Source organism: Colobus angolensis, unplaced genomic scaffold (genome assembly GCF_000951035.1).
Source record: "Colobus angolensis palliatus isolate OR3802 unplaced genomic scaffold, Cang.pa_1.0 Scaffold2, whole genome shotgun sequence".
In the NCBI taxonomy this organism is placed as follows: Eukaryota; Metazoa; Chordata; class Mammalia; order Primates; family Cercopithecidae; genus Colobus; species Colobus angolensis.
This window is the reverse complement of record NW_012115154.1, coordinates 2,907,574-2,920,894: the sequence shown is the minus strand read 5'-3', so window position 1 is coordinate 2,920,894 and position 13,321 is coordinate 2,907,574. Positions and strand designations below refer to the sequence as shown.

The 13,321-nt window shown below is 41.4% G+C and overlaps 1 protein-coding gene across 3 annotated transcripts in view; it reads right to left on the bottom strand.

The window, feature by feature from the left end:
• Positions 1-13,321, bottom strand: part of CALD1 (caldesmon 1) — a 197,256-nt gene that overhangs the window by 121,676 nt on the left and 62,259 nt on the right. For all 3 annotated transcript variants that reach the window (XM_011941228.1, XM_011941229.1, XM_011941232.1), the window contains exon 2: positions 9,767-9,854. The gene's annotated coding sequence lies outside the window, so the exon portion shown is untranslated. The remainder of the gene's footprint in view (positions 1-9,766; positions 9,855-13,321) is intronic.

Sequence of the window (13,321 nt, the reverse complement as noted above, 5' to 3'; positions counted from 1 at the left end):
TTGCAGTGAGCTGAGATCAGGCCACTGCACTCCAGCCTGGGCGACAGAGCGAGACTCCGTCTCAAAAAAAAAAAAAAGATCTGGGCGGTAATCACTTTTTCCAAAAGGAATGACATTAATATATATACAGACATGAATTCATACAGGGAACATAAATTTATCAGACTGGAGTTTGTATTCATTCAATAAATTAAATTGACATCGGGTACGTGCCAGACATTCTCTCCCCTACCTGCAGATAAATATAATTCCTTTCCACTTCTCTCTCCTGAATTGGTGGGTGAGGAGAAAAGCAACTAGTCAGATTTGAGGGATGGTGAACTAGTCTCACTCACTTCTTTCCCACTTCAGGTCCTACATAAGTTACATAAAAATAATGATCCATCAGAAGCTGTTGCCAGAATTCATGTAGACCCGGGGAATCCACATTAAGACATTAGCTTCATGCGGCTAAGGTGGGAGGCACAAAAGGGAGCATCTTTCTAGACCCATCCAGCTCCGTGAACTTCCGACAATAAAAACATGGTTCTAACCCATCATCAAGCAGAAATATGCTGATTTAAACAAAGCTGGTCCACCGTGTTTTTCAAATGCTGGTGCTTGATTCCAAGAAACAAACAGTCCATAATAAATTTATCCCAGTGGCAGAACATCTCACAACCAGCTTTTCCACTTTGAATACCACAAACAGACCTTTTATTTGTTGACACACAGCCCCTGGACATTCATGAAAACAAGATGTTCTCTTGCTGCTTTTTAAGTTAAACAGATTTAAGTCAAGGTCTCAGCTCTCAGCCGAATTTTAAAAACAGATGTTACATAGCGAAAAGGCTGCACTGACCCCAGCAACAAGAGCCTATTTCACTTGAACTTGAATATTCTTTGTCAGCAGGAGAAGTGATCAAAGGTGCTTTAAACTGGAGGCAGGAGCAGCCCAGGGTTTACTACTGTCTCCATTCAGTGACTGCCTAGAAGGTCTGGGAAGCTGTTGGGTATTTGAGACTCTTGTTTTGGGAATAAATGTGGCTGGGAAGGGCTAGTGATTGGGAGGTGCAAATTCCTTGGTTTTGAATGGAGTTATTCAGGAGAAATGATCTTCCTCCCACATACCACCATCTTGTTTCTCTGAAGACCCCAGAAACTCTCTGTGAAATGATTCCACTCTTTCCATCACATGATTCCTTTCCCCACCCTAGCCTCCCATGCAAACACAACTCACAGCCAAGTCAAACTCCTGAGTCCTGCAATGATTTCACCCTCATTTCTCCTGTGGGCCTTTGTCCCTGGCTTCCTGCTGCCCATAACCTGGAGTGCCCTCCACTCCTGCAAATCCCATATATTTTTCTAGAGTCCAGCTCAAGTCCTATCTTCATCCCAGAACCACCCTCCCTTTCAGCTTCTACAGCAATTATTGGCTTTGTTCTTGGTGATCGATACTACATGGCCTTGTTATTCAAATGTTTTATACCATCGCTTTCTCTTTACCAAGTCTGAAGCTGCTTGGTGTCAGGGCCTACATCTCCTCTGACACCCTCTCACAGTGCTGAGTACTTTGCTCTGCAGTTATGTATCAATGGAAATATTTGCCGAGTTGAACTCCTTGAAAAGCTTAAGAATCCTGGCCTGAGACTCCAAGTTCCAAACAATGTCACAGCTATGATCCCCTGTGCTGTTTGCCCCACATTCTTGTTTTACTTCTTCTGGGCACATTATAGAATTGTGCTTGCTCTTGTGGTCATCTGGGGCCAAGTGGCTAATTCTGGTCAGTGAGTTTTGAGCAGAAGTATCATGTCACTTCTAGGATAGCCTTGCCAGTAGGAGACCCTCCAAAGAGCTCTTTTCTCTCCACCATGGTTGGTAAGATTTCCAGACAGTCATAGTCTGTAGGGGTTGCTGAGCGTGGATGACAGTGATGTGGACTAGAAACCCTTGCCTATCCAGGGTTAGTGACAAAGCATGAGTGACAAACATGTGTTCGTTCTGAAGTTGCTGAGATTTTAGCTGTTTTTGACACCAGTATAACCTAGCTTGTCATGACTGATTAAGTCTTGGCTGGCCAGCTCTGACATTAGGTTGTACTCATTTCTGTTTCTTAGCAAGTACTTGCTCAGATTCTTGATTTTCTATTTCCCTTCTGAGACCTTTAGTTTAGATACAGGGATAAGTAGGTTAACTGGAACACTGTTTGCAGGTAGGGTATCAAGGAGTGGAAGTGACTCATATTTCCATTCCTTATGGGCCCATCTCTCTACTTCAATGAGCCATAAAACTGCCACTAACTGTAGCAGTGTTCATGTGTTATGTGATCATTCATTTACATCAGGCATGACAAACTCAAATAGTTTAAAGGACCAAAGAGGTAACTATTTGGGGAGTGTAGCTTATAGGAAAATGGAGAACATATGCATGCCTGCATCCCTATGAGCATTCAGACTCAAAATTTTTTTAAAAAATGCTTGTATTAGTCTATTCTCACACTGCTAATAAAGACATATCTGAGACTGGGTAATTTATAAAGGAAAGAGGTTTAATGGACTCACAGTTCCACATGGCTGGGGAGGCCTCACAATCATGGCGGAAGGTAAATGAGGAGCAAAGGGACGTCTTACATGGCAGCAGGCAAGAGCGAGTGTGTATGGGGGAAATCCGCTTTATAAAACCATCAGATTTTGTGAGACTTATTCACTATCATGAGAACAGCACAGGGAAAAACCCACTCCCAAGATTCAATTACTTCCCACTTGGTCCCTCCCACAACACATGGGGATTATCACAATTCAAGGTGAGATTTGAGTGGGGACACAAAGCCAAACCACATCAATGCTGGACAAGGGAAGCACATTTGCAGGGCAGCCTGGGCCTTGGGTTGCTGGTTTGTGACCCTGCTTTCTACAGTCTTTCACTGATGACCGACCGTGTGCCATGTTAGGCACTGTGAGGAGTTGCAAGAGTGAACCCACAAGCAATCCCATACAGCTTTCAGTCTAGATGGATAAGTTGATTTATTTAGACAACAGTTATGTAGCACTTACTATGTACCAAGCACAGTTCTAAGAACTGTGATAATATCAGTTTAAATCCTTGTGGCAATCCTTATTATTTCCATTTTACAGATGAAAAGACAGAGGCTCAGAGAAGGTGAGTCATTGGCCCAAGGGCACATAGCTAGTAAGTGGTAGAGCTGGGATCTACATCCAGGCAACCCAGCCCCAGATTGTATGCTTTTAATTACAGCACTCTGTTACATCTCACAAGACCTGTAAATGGATGATACAAAGTAGACTGTGGCAAGGACTTCAATGATGAAATGATCACGTGATTGCCTGGAAGGATTTATGTTCTTCTGCTAATGCTCTTACTAGGAGCTGTTTCCTGTCAGCAGGAGGCCTTGGCCTGCTTGATGTTAGGTTCCGTTCATATTTGATGTTTATTAATGAAGTAAAAATGAATCTTCTGTTTATATTCACTTGTGCTTTGGCAAACTGATTTATTATTTCACTTAAGTGGGGTTCACTTTAGAAAATAAGCTGAATTTGTCTTAAAGCCTTAAAAAAATAAATGATCACGTTTCACACTTTGACGATTTCTTTGCTTTGCTCACTTAATTAGCTTTAGACATGATGCTAAATCATCTCAGTTTATCTGTGTCAGTTTCAGGGCAGGTCCAGGTTTTGTGGGACCTGAAGATTATTTGAGAGGCCTTCTTGTAAAACCAGAATACAATAGTAAATGTAAAAAGTTAGGCACGGGGGTGTTGAGGCAGGGACCTCTCCCTGTGAGAGGCCCTATGGCTTAAGCTCTACTGACTTTGGGGTAAATTGGGTTCTGGTCTCTGATCTTTGATTCTCATGAGCATTTCATAAAAATATCACAGCACCTTTATTTTGCTTTTGAGTTCAATTACTATCAGCTCTCCATATCCATGGGTTCTGCATCCATAGATTCAATCAACCAGGGATAGAAACATATTTTTTTAAAAAAATGTAATTGAAAAAACCATACAATAATAAAAAAAAATAGGAAATACAGTATAATAGTGATTTACACAAGGGCTCCTGGCACCGTTGTGTGTTTTTCTCCCTGCTCTGTCCGCCTTCTCAGCACAGTCTTTCTCTGTCAATGGTCATGCCAGGCAGGAAGGTGTGTTTTTGTGGAGGTGCCTCTCAAGACCAGGTGCAATTCCCTGGCTGGGGAAACACGTTTATTTGGCAAGGTTACTGAAGGTGTTAGAAGTAGAGATGATTCGAAGTATACACGAGAATCTGCATAGATTATATGCAAATACTATGCCTTTGTATATCAGGGAATTGAGCATCAGTATATTTTGGTATCCTGGCAGTCCTGAAACCAATCCCCTATGGATATAGAGGAAGGAGCATACTTGAAACTACTTTGTAGTCTGCTTTTAACAACATTCTATACAAAAGTTATAATCTAGGAAACAAATAAGGAAGGGGCAATTATGCATTACCCTTCAAGTGATTTGCAGAAAAGTAGATTTACAGATACAGGCAGTGCATGCCTGTGTTTTGCCTATAAACCGCATAATAAAGTATGATAGGTAGATGAGAGGGCAGAGAAATTTACAATATTAGGACCCTTTGCCAAGACGAGGCCAATGAAAAATAAATACAGTATCAGAAATCACAATTTATGTCACTGAACGCGTCATCGCATTCACAAAATTTTCCACTGCATTTAATTTTAAAAAAGTCCATTTTATGGTAAGGAATACTAGAATTGCAAATGTAACACAGACCTAATATGGCACGTGAGATGGAGAAGTTCCAATTCAGTGATATCTGTAGAAGGAATGAATTAATGCATGTTTAAGGAAGGTGCTAATGGTGGTCACAGGCTTCCCTCATCAACCCCAACTTATAATTGCATTTTTAAATTTATAAACCATGAGCCAGTAATGGGAGACAGTTACATAGATCCCCGGAGTCTCTCATAATAACAAATGTCTTCATATTTACAATTTTGTAATTCTGTGTGAAATCAGATTCAACATCATGGTATCATATACTTATGGGAGGAATTATTTGAGGAACTTGGAGAAAATGCTCCTAAAAGCGCTTCTTCCTTAGGGCCCAACATGAACGCAATATGTTTGCATTCATTGCCGTCTGCATCCTGTGGATATGATAAAATGCTTTCTCCCAAACTCAGGACGCCCCATTCCATGATATATCATATTTGCTCATTCAAGAACAGGATTCAATATTAACGTTGGCCTTCTTTACTGCTCTTTAGCAAAGTGTTTTCAGCCAAGTATATTAAACTAGTCAGCTGCCCTTTTCCCCTGTCAGTAAAACAGCCAGTATCCTAAAATCACAGCTCATTTGTACCACATTGGCGTGAATATTCAGACTCCATTTGTCTCTAGCTCTCAGAGGCTGGTGTTAGAGTGGGTGATGGACATTTTGTTTTGAATTAGCAAAAGGGAGGAGGAAAGAAAAAATCAAGGTTATAAGTTTGAGCTAAAATATGTTTCAGGGAATGCAGCTCTGCCTTTTCCTCTAGGAAACGTCTATTAAAAAAAAAAAATCTAGATTTAATTTGGCACTAGATTGAGCCTGGGATACAGAGAATAGTAGGAAGGAAATTGTCTTAGGGTTTTTTTTTCCCCCTAGACTATTTGTTCTGCTTAAGTCCTATTAGAGTATTGTTGCACAGAGTGGCATGAGATGTTCACAACTTAATTTTGTTAGGCATCCTGCAGCAGAGTTCAGAAGCAGTTGAGTCTGTGTCCTGTAACTGTACAAATCCTATTAGAGTTGGAACCTTAGGAAAGGCTTGATAGTTTTTGGTTCAGAGCTAAATAGCACAATCATTCTTTTCTCTTTACTTGTGTACTCATGCGCGCTTATGGGAACAAAAGCCTGGAAAGGAGTTCTAGACAAGGGCTCCTGGCACCGTTGTGTGTTTTTCTCCCTGCTCTGTCCGCCTTCTCAGCACAGTCTTTCTCTGTCAATGGTCATGCCAGGCAGGAAGGTGTGTTTTTGTGGAGGTGCCTCTCAAGACCAGGTGCAACTCCCTGGCTGGGGAAACACGTTTATTTGGCAAGGTTACTAAAGCTGCACGTGGTAATGTTGGAATGTCCTCTACCCTCTTTACTATGAAGGTTCCCAGAATGCTGGGAGTCCTATGGGGTCTGTGACCTTGTGTCCCCTCAATCCTTAACCAAATCTGCACTGTGCCCAGGCTCGTTGTGGATTTTTCTTGTCATATCTCATGACAAGGACCCTGAGAGCAGTCTCCTTGAGAGGAGACTCCCAGGGAAGGGAGTGGATTCCAGACCTTCTCCCATATGAGCCTAGTTCTACAGCGCTACTACCGAAAATCCACAGGAAGGAATCTTAGTTTAAGAAATATCCCTTCAGATCCTACTATAAAAAGCTTGGGGCCACCTGAACCAAAGGAGACTAAGGACTTTGTCAGGGTTTCCAGGGAGGCTCATTATGCAAAACTCAAGAAAAGAAGAAGAAGAAAATAAAAACCCAAACTTCTCTTTCCACTCCATCTGGAACTTCAACTGACTCCAAAAATATTGACCCACAGTGGTTATAAAATCTCCCATTCGAAAACAAGGGCAAAGTCTTCGAAGTGCTTACAACTCAAAGCACTTCTTTTACGTGCTCATAGGAAAATGATCCTTCTCTCCAAACCTGTGAGCTGATTGAAATGAATGAAACACAGTCGGGAGGCACCTATGTTGGCCACCGGCCATCATTCATTGGAAAACCCCAACTAGACCATTCATGGATTGCAAAGGGTTTCCTCTTGCTCTCCACATTTCTCATTTGATATACATAGCATAAAATCACTGACCAGGTGTCACTGACATTTTGGGTACCTTCAAGAAAACGGGCATCTTTTTCCTGGCTACTCCAAGAACACAAAGAGGGAAGTGTGAAAGTGGGTTCTTGGAGATAGCTGGTGTCTCAATATACATTTAAAACAATTGGGTGAGGTAGGGGAATAAAGAAACGCAGGAGGTGGCTTCCAGATCTCTGATAGCCTCTTCTGCTAATAATCAGAAAATCACCCTGAAGATCAAGGGTTTCTACTGAGGAAGGAGAACTAAGGGAGAGAGAAGAAAAATAAAGTAAAAGCAAGGAGAGAACTTAAAGGAAAAGAAATAACACTTTGGAAAATAAAAGGGAGATGAATAAATACCTTTACCCCTTTCATTTGCATCATGCTAGCAGAGCAAATTAGGGAAATTCAGCCCAGGGGTAAATATGACTCCATGAGAAATGACATTTGATGGTGAGGCCTAGAGAGGGGAGGCTGGTAATGACTGTCAGGGGTCATGGCCTGGCCCCTCCACTCTCTGGTCTGGCAGGGAAACCCTAAAATACTGCCAAAGCTTATTCTGGGGAACAGGTGGAGTGGGACAATCAGCAGGGGACAATGGACAAAGGAGGAAGTTCAGGGAAAAAGAGGCACAGTCCTCCACCCCTATCTGGGGCCTTTACTGACTAAACAAGATGATGCTCTGTGACCACTGCACTGCAGCCACCTGACCCTGAAAACGACCTGCCCCTGTCTCTCTTTGGTCATTAAGGATTCTCATCCTGGCCTCCCCTTCTGTCCATTCTGATCGGCTCTGATTGGCTGATGAAGAAAATGGGCCCAAAGGAAGTTTGTCTAGGATTCCCTGAGCAGGCAGCAGGGGAGTCGGACAATGACCATAGGTGGAGTTAGCAAGAAGGGAGCAAAGGTGGGTAGGGCTAGGCTCACAGGAATGGTTTGGGGCATAACCCCCAAAAAACAGGACAGAGAAGGAACAAAATAGGTCCAAAAATGCAAGGGGAGAAAAAATAGACACACACAGTAGCGCATCTACATGTTCTCACACAGCTTCTTTAGAAGTATTGTGTAGTATTCTTCCTCTTGGACAGGCCCTTCTCCTATTATCTACCAGGAAAAGTTTCCATATACAATTTCTGATGGAATCTTTAAGTCACTGCTCCTCTCCCTCTACAGTCTTCCTTGGTGGCCTCATCCATTGACACACTGCTGCTTCCTGCCTGTAGGCAGTGACTGTGAACATCTCTGGTTCTCACCTGACCTTCAGACCTGCATATGCATTGTTTTCTAGACACATGCCCTTGCATGTCCCACAGGCTTTAAACTCAGTAAGTCCCTCTTGGATCCCCAGACAGTATTCTCATGGAAAGGCCACCTTAACTGGGGCATGCTCGTGCTTTTTATTGTTTCCTACCTCTTTGGGAGAAAGGTAACTCTCCTGCCATTAGTCAATCACACTTTTCTTTCAATCTTTTTCCTCAGGCTTAACTTATTTCTACCTGTCTTGGGGGGCAGGAAGTGAGGAGAAAGCATCATTAATACTTATCCTTTGGAGACAGTCTTAAAGCAAATAAATTGTAGGTTCAGAGGCTGCATCTAATCCTCTTTCCATTCATTCATTCATTCATTCAGTCATTCATTTAACAAATATTACAAAGTATCTACTGTATACAAAACCTCCTCTAGTGCTATGAGAGATGTAAAAGGCACACTCTCTGATTTCAGAATTTATAGACTGTCATAAGGAAATGAGAGCTGTACACAAATGACTATAATACATTGTAGGAACTGCAAATGTTCTGAGAGTAATGTAGTCACTAAGGGAGTTCAGAAGGGGAGAATCGGAGGGAAGCCCATGTGCAATAAACAAAAAAATCAGCATATTAGAGAGAGAAAATGATGGCAGCAGCATTATGGACTGAATAGTATTTCCCCCAAATTCATACGTTGAAATCCTAACTTTCAGGACCTCAGAATGTAACCGCATTTGGAGATAAGTTCTTCAAAGAGCGATTAAGTTAAAATGAGGTCTTTAGGGTGGGCCTAATCCAATATGAGTGGTGTTGGAGGAAATTTGGGCACAGAGAGAAAGACACCAGACAGGTATGTGCCTGGAGGGATGACCATGTGAAGACATAGGGAGAAGGTGGCCATCTGCAAGGAGGGCCTCGAGAAATCCACCATGCCAACACCTTGATCTCAGACTTCCAGCCTCCAGAATAGTGAGAAAAGAAATCTCGGTTGTTTAAGCTACCCAGTCTGTGGATTTTCACTATGGCAGCCTGAGAAAACTTGCAAGGGGGCAACAGATAGAATCTTGAAACAACAATTGCCTGAGTGGTGTGCTGAACTCCTGAAGAACTTTCCTACCTACTGGAGCCCCAAGCTCAGCAAAATTGTGAATGAGTGAAGTGTCCTTTGGTTTCTCCATCCTCTAAAGTGGAAATCCCCTCTTTCACCTCCCTAGGTGGTCCTTGTTCTGGTAGAAGTTTTCTTCCCAGGTGACAGAGATTTGTTGAAAGTGAGGGGTACTTAGTGCTCCTGAGATCACCAGTGTTTGCACAAAGGTGAGCTTATTCATCTTGGAAGGCTGACTCATGTTGTCTTTATTGATTCAAGTCACTAGCATTTTCACAAGAAGTGAGGACTTCATGATTTATCAGGACTGTATTGTGAAAGATATTAATTACATTGCAGGAAACATGTAACAATAAAGCAAAAAAAAAATTCAGATTACAAAACAGGATACAAGACTTGATAGATCCTTCAAAACTTGATGGATTCTAACTGATTAATTAACTCGTAAGTAAAGTAGGAGGGCGATAGCAGAAAAACTGGTCTCTCACAGTGCATCTTGAGATGTAAGAATTTAGAATACCAGGCACAGAGACTGGGTAATTCCAAAGAGCAGAGCCCAAAGTATTAATAAAACATAAACTTTACTCACAGGTCAGCAATCAGATGTCTGAGCCTTCTGGTTGATCACCAGTCCCTGTGGAATTTGATTTGATGATCTTGAAATGTTCCAATGATACCTGGAATAAAAGGAGGATGGAAACATAATTAAGTTGAATGAATTTTAGTTAATACAGACTATATATTTTCAAATATCATTTCTTCCTCAAGTACTGTCGTTAGAATCTAAAGGAAGAAATAAGGCAGGGGTAGAAATAGCTATTGTGCATGTGCATTTTAAGGAAAATACAATTATTGCAGAGTCCATCTCAGAATTATTCGGAATAAATTATTCTGGAGAAAGAGGTATAGTTAAGACAAACCCGGGGACAGTATTTAATTGCCAAGTTTCTTTTTTGCTGCTCTCAGTCCCCTCAGTATTTTTATTTTAAAATTTGAGAATGAATAAAGGCAAAGTGAAGGAAGAAAATGTTATAAGTGGAAAACTTTTTGGTCTATAGTGTCTGTGTATGTCCATGAACTATCTTGTTAGTGAGACAAAGACAGAAAGGCTTTCAAGAGAAAACATAAAATGAATGGCAGAATCACTAACAGTAGAGTTTGCTTTCAGATAATCTCTTTCCTTTCTATTTTCACATTTAGGGTCTAAGGGCCAGAGTTACTAAAGCATCTCACTCCCTGTTTTAAGATCTTTCTCTCCCATCAGTTACCTTGCAACTTCAAATAGATGCCCGAGTGAACCATTCCTCACTTGAGCCCTTTAAGCCATAGCTTAAAGCAGTGCCCGACACACAGATGCTGGCTGCCCTGGCTCAGAAGCAGTTGCCAAAGGTCTCTGCAGGGAAAGCTGAGTCTAGACCGGAGGTAGTAAGGAAGGAAAAGGCCCAAGATGAAGGAAGACGGGAAGGGAGCTGGGCCCTGTTAGGCAAATGAGCCTGTCTTCCTCCCCGAGTCCCCATTGCAGCCAGTGGCAAACAGCCAGGGCCTAGTTATTGCTCCTTTGATTTAACCATCTCCTCAGGCATGGGGAGAAATGAGTTTTATATGAAAACATTTACTATGGGAGAACCAAGGTGTAATAAAAAGAAAGAAGTAATTTCTTCCCTCTTGATCAGATTTCTAGTCCTCTAAGTATAGTGATTTTCTTAGAACCCTCAGGAAACCTCTAGCAAAAGTCATTTAGTAGCATGAACAACTGTAACTAGCACCTTTCTAGTTAAACATTTCTAGAAAAACATTGCTAGCACATATTTACAGGAGACAGTTAATATCCTAATTTAAAATCTCTATTGCAAGTATTCTCAGAAAGATGGCAGGCTGGGCATGGTGGCTCACGCCTATAATCCCAGCACTTTGGGAGGCTGAGGCGGGTGAATCACAAGGTCAGGAGATTGAGACCATCCTGTGAATGGTGAAACCCCATCTCTACTAAAAATCCAAAAAAGTAGCTGGGCGTGGTGGCACGTGCCTGTAGTCCCAGCTACTCGGGAGGCTGAGGCAGGATAATGGCGTGAACCCAGGAGGCGGAGCTTGCAGTGAGCTGAGGTTGCGCCATTGCACTCCAGCCTGGGCGACAGAGTGAGACTCCATCTCAAAAACAAAACAAAACAAAACAAAAAAACAAAAAACAAACAAACGAACAAAAAAAAGATGGCATTTTCCAAATGGATACTAAGAGGCTGGTGGTGGGGAAAGAGGGGAGGATGTTATGATAACTTATTTCAACAGAGAATCATTGCAAAGGTTAAATTGGGGATCCTTTACAAAAATCAGCAATTGTAAATAACTAATAAGAAGACCCAGATTTTCATTAATTTAAAATTTTATCGTACATGGTTGAATTAGGGTCTCTGATTTCAACATTATCATTTTTATAAAACAATTCCTCAGTGACTTTTTCATAATATGATTTGCTTTCATTATGGAAATAATAATAATAACTATTGTTTGTTAAGTATTTTTCAGTGATAGGTCTTGTGCTAAACACATTGCACACATTATTTCATTTGATGACTGTAACAACCTTGTAAAATACATATTCTTATCTTAGGATAAGCACTGAGAAGTTCCTTGGCTGAAGTCATTTGCCCAAATTCACCCCACTAGTGGTGAGGCCACTATCAAAGCCAGGGCCTGACCCACCGTGCTGGGTGTATTTGGTGGATACAGGAGCACATTTGCTTGTTCACTGAGTGAGTCCTCTGCTGCAGGACACAGCACACAGTGATGTACAAGGGTTCTGCTTCCATGGAGCTTATGTTCTGCTGGAGTTCAGACAACACACATTTCTGATGGTGAGCAAATAAAAAACAGCAGGATGTAAAGAAGTTCACTGAGGGTCCCTGGAGGTTGGTTGGTGAGGGATAGTCTCTCTGAACAGGAGACATCTAGACTAAAAACACATTTCTAGGAAGAAGCCCCCAATGTAAAGATCTGAGGGAAGCATGTTCCAGGCAGAGCCCTTGAGAAGCCTGGTGTGAGGCTTTTATGAGATGGCTGTGTGCTCTGGGATCATGAAACTCTTCTAAGTTACTTAGTCCATGTGAGATTCAGCCTCATATGTCTGTTCGTAGAGTACACAATGCTGAAAGATGTGCTGGACAGAGGGTCTTACCAAAAAACGATCCCCACTGGGCTGCCCTTGCTGGAAAGCGTGAGGATCTGTCCCTGCCCAGAGATGAAAGTGCCAAAGAAGCACATGGTCACCTTTTTATCCAGTGCCCAGAGGGATGGAGGTTCCCCACTCCCTTTTTTGCTTGATAGACTTCAAGAGAGCTGTGTTCTACAGGCTTGCACGAGCTCCTTTCATACATTACAGGATAAGGCAGATCATTTCTTAATAACAGACGGAAAAATGAAAAGCTACAGGACATAATCCTTAAAATGGGAAAGGAATGGCAAGTAGCTATTTCCATCATAGTTGGCAGGAAGTCACATAATTTGTGGGGATGGAAATTAAAATAAAATATTTAAAAATAGATCGATACGTTTTAGTCAGAATGAGTCAGTAATAATGAAACATTATGAATTGTCTCTGCTTTGCATTTATAGTTAAACATGGGAGCTAGGAGTATGTTAGAAGAAAAGAAATATATGATCTTGGGAATTTGGGTCATTTAAATAAATACTAACAAGTGAATTTCCTTTGAAAATGTTATTTAACCACTCAATTCCTTCACCTGTAACATGAAGCATTTGGGATAGATTTGCAACAGTACTTCAATTCAGCTGATTTATTTCTACCATCTTTTCATGAAAAAAAAAGTATTGTGTATGTGAATGACCTTGATGTCATTTTGAATAAAACAAGTTCAACCAAGTTCCCCCTTTTCAGCATCTAACAGGGTGCTCAGAGAAGAGTATTACTTTTCAAGTCCACTTACCCCTACTCCTTCTCTATTATTTCTAAGAGATGAGTGCATTTTATAACTCTAAGAGAAATGATAATATATTCCATAATAATATCTATAATTTATTGAATGCCTACTATTTGCAAGGTACTTGATATCTGTTCTTTCATTTAATCTTCACAAGAAAACTGTGAAACTAGTTGTTTTTTATTATCCCCACTTGGAAGTAAGATTCA